General features: G+C 42.6%; 1 protein-coding gene across 1 annotated transcript in view; it reads right to left on the reverse strand.

The window, feature by feature from the left end:
* The window catches only part of NAA25 (N(alpha)-acetyltransferase 25, NatB auxiliary subunit), an 81482-nt gene that overhangs the window by 58343 nt on the left and 19029 nt on the right, over nucleotides 1-4110 (reverse strand). The window lies entirely within an intron of this gene.

The raw sequence follows: 4110 nt of genomic DNA on the forward strand, positions 1-4110 counted from the left end.
AGCCTCCCAAAGGCGCGGGATTACAGGCTGAGCCACTGAGCCCGGCTTTTTTTTTTTTAAGAGACAGGGTCTTACTCTAAGCTAGGGCGCAACTGTAGTTCACTGCAGCCTCAAACTCCTGGCCTCAGGTAATTCTCAGCCTCCCAAGTAGCTAGGACTACAGGTATGTACCACCAAGCCAGGAGATGTATATATATATATACATACATTTTTTTTGAGTTGGAGTCTCACTCTGTTGCCTAGGTTGGAGCAAAGTGGCATGCTCACAGCCACCACCATTTATTGCAGATGAGGTCTGGCCAAGTTGCCCAGGCTGGTCTCAAATTCCTGGGCTTAAGCAATCCTCTCACCTCAGCCACTACACCTGGCCATAGTTAATATTTTAAATTTTTTAATCTTTTGCCTATAGTCAATGTACTTCAAAATTTACAAGGAGGCTGGGTGCGACTATAATCCCAGCACTTTGGGAGGCCGAGGTAAGAGGACTGCCTGAGCCCACAAGTTCAAGATCCGTCTGGGCAACTTGGCAAGACCTCATCTCTACAATAAATCAAAAAAATTAGCCAGGCATGGTGGCACACACCTGTAATTCCAGCTACTTGGAAGGCTGAGGTGGAAGGATAGCCTGAGCCCAGCGGGTTGAGGCTGCGATGGCTGTGAGCGTGCCACTGCACTCCAGCCTGGGTGACAGAATGAGACTCCGACTCAAAAAAAAAAAAAAAAAAAAAAAATTACATGGAGCCCCTATAAAGTGGAAGAAATTATCTATTCCTACAAAGGATATAAAGTTTGAGTTCCTGTTCCAAAGGTACTTAACAGCTAGGGAGAAGTAAGACAAATACAGAAATGACTCAAATGTATCTGAAATAAAAATAAACATCCTATACAAAAATATCATATTAGGCTGTTTCCAAGGAAGGCAAAGCTAAATGTGTTTTTTTCTTTTCCTTGTTTCTTTAAGGGAAAGTAGGAAGGGGAACTTCATCATTAATGCCTCTACAAAATAGCAGTGCTTCAGATGGACCTTGAAAGTCAAACAGAACATTTCTGGAGGGTAAGGATATATATACAAATATCAGTATTTTGGTGAATTGTTAAGTAAGTGAACCAAGCCCAAGTAAAGGGAAAATAAGTGTGAACAAAAACATTTAAAAAAGTCAAGGGACATATGTTGACAAGGGTAAGTAGGACTTCTGGTTAAAACAAAGGATTAAGAGTGGTAAGAACCAGGCACGATGGTGCATGCCTGTAATCCCAGCACCTTGGGAGGCAGAGGACTACCTGAGCCCAGAAATTCGAAACTAGCCTGGGCAACTTGGCAAGACCTTGTCTCTACAATAAATCAAAATATTAGTTGGACATGGTGGCGCACATCTGTGGTTCCAGTTACTTGAAAGGGTGAGGCAGAAGGATCGCCTGAGACCAGCAGATAGAGATTGCAGTAGCTGTGAATGTGCCACTGCACTCCAGCATGGACAAAAGAGTGAGACTCTCATTCAAAAGAAAAGAAAGAAAGAAGTAGTAGGGGAAAGGGCTGAAGAGTAGACCAAGGTAACTTTGTTATCAGATAATCAAAAAGGAGCCAATAGGGAGTAGGGAAGTGATATGTATAAATCTATACTTTTCTAGGAAGAACAGCAGTACTGTGAAGAGACAAATAGCCAAAAAAAGGTGAGGTGATAAGATACTAAACCAGGATGAGGTAGACCAAACAGACGAGAAAACTGAAAGATACTATGGAGGTAGAATCAAAATGATCTGGAGGGAAAATGAACGTACAGGGTAGGAAAGCCTAAGATGGCTTGAGGCCCCTGTTTCTAATACTAGGGTATATAATACAGTGGCATGATCCCGGGTCACTGCAGCCTTGAACACCTGAGCTCAGATGATTCTCCTGCCTCAGATTCCCAAGTAGTTGGAACTACAGGTGTGCACCACCATGACCAGTTAATTTTTTTATTTTTGTAGAGATGAGGTCTCACTATGTTGCCGAGACTAGTCTTCAACTCCTGGACTCAGGTAATTCTCCTACCTTAGCCTAAGAGAGTGCTGGAGTTATAGGTATGAGCCACCAAATAAGACCAAAATTTTTTTAAATGAGAAAATAAATTTGAGAATTTGGGGAAAGTGTTTATAATGACAAGCAAAAATGAAAATATATAACATCAGAAATTAACATAAAATTTTAATATAAAATGCAAGACACGAATTTCATGCCCACACCCTATAATCTTGCAGACTCAGATAATCTGCTAAAACAGAAAATGTGTGATTACAGACAAGTATTAAGAACATACGTCACAGTCAGACATGGTGGCTCACACCTATAATCTTAGTACTTTGAGAGGCAGAGGCAAGAGGGGTTCGAGACCAGCCTGGGCAACTTGGCAAGACTTCACCTCTACAATAAATCAAAAAATTGGCCAGCTGTGGTGATGCATGCCTGTAGTTCGAGCTACCTGGAAGTCTGAGGTAGAAGGATCACCTGAGCCCAGCAGGTCAAGGATGCGGTAGCAGTGAGTGCGCCACTGCACTCTAGCCTGGGCAACAGAGTGAGACTCTTGACTCAAAGTTTGCCAGGTGTGGAAGTAGGCCCAGCTACTTGGGAGGCTGAAGAAAGAAGATCACTTGAGCCCAGGAGTTCAAAGCTGCAATGAACTATGTACTCCAGTTGGATAACAGGGAGAGATCCCATCTCTACAAACAAGACACACACAAAGCAATAGCTTTAAGTTGGTGACTCAGAGAATGAGAAAGTCACTTACAGAGAAAGGAAAGTCTAATTACCACGTGAACAACCAGCTACTCTTTAGTTATGGTGTGTTTTGTTTTTTTTTTTTTAGTTGGAATCCCACTCTGTCACCCATGCTGGAGTGCAGTGGCAAGCTCACGGTCACCACAGCCTCAACCTGCTGGGCTCAGGGGATCCTTCCACCTCAGCCTTCCAAGTAGCCAGAACTATAGACACACACCACCATGGCCACCTGGCTAATTTTTTGATTTATTGTAGAGATGAGGTCCCACCAAGTTACCTCAGTCTCCCAAAGTGCTAGGATTACAGGCGTGAGCCACCATGCCTGGCCAAGTCATGGTTCTAAACATTATCTGCCAGAGGTGTCATTTACGGTAGTAGAAGTTCTTAAGTATCCCTCCCTTCTCCATCCACCAGTTTAAACAAATCATTCATTTACTTAAAAAATAATTGTTGTACAAGGCTACTATAGGCACTGGGGAATCAGTAATGAGCAAATAAAACAAAAGTCCAAGCCGGGCTCGGTGGCTCAGCCTGTAATCCCGTGCCTTAGGGAGGTTGAGGTGAGTGGATTGCCTGAGCCCGCGGGTTCGAGACCCGCCTGGGCAACTTGGCAAGTCCTAATCTCTACAATAAATCCAAAATTAGCCGGGCGTGGTAGCGCGCGCCTGTAGTTCCAGCTACTTGGAAGGCTGAGGCGGAAGGATCGCCGGCGCCCAGCAGGTTAAGGCTGCAGTGGCCGGGAGTGGCCACTGAACTCCAGTCTGGGCTACAGAGTGAGACTCCAACTCAAAAATAAAAATAAAAACAAAAACAAAAGTCTAAAAGCCTTCAACCATATGAAACACGACATTAAACTCATGAAAAACCTATAACTTCAGACTGACATGCCACAATTGAAATAAACATATATATGTGTGTGTGTGTGTGTGTGTGTGTGTGTGTGTATGTGAAAACATAAAAATTTTACATCGATGGTGAGTTGGAGACCATCTGTACTGGGCAAAATAATTGAATGAGGGTTCAAACTAAGACAAAGGCATAATAAGTGAAAAGAATGGAAAAGACTTAAAAGTCACTGCAAAGGTAAAGAATAGAACAGCATATTTTGTCAATTTCTTACTTTATCTTGCTTTAGCAAACGAAGTCCCCCTCATCTTTCCTTTTTTTAACAGCTTTATTGAAATAGACTTTAAGTACAGCAAAGCACACCAACTAACTTAAGAGTGTGCATCAAATATTTTGGGAATAAATACAGACTTGTGCATTCATCACTATAATGTAATTTAAGAAAATTTTCATTATCACTCAAAGAATCCTATACTCAACAGTGTTCACACCCTACCCCTTCTCCCCTT

This window comes from Carlito syrichta, unplaced genomic scaffold, assembly GCF_000164805.1.
Source record: "Carlito syrichta isolate Samal-C Ts95f unplaced genomic scaffold, Tarsius_syrichta-2.0.1 Scaffold304253, whole genome shotgun sequence".
NCBI lineage: Eukaryota > Metazoa > Chordata > Mammalia > Primates > Tarsiidae > Carlito > Carlito syrichta.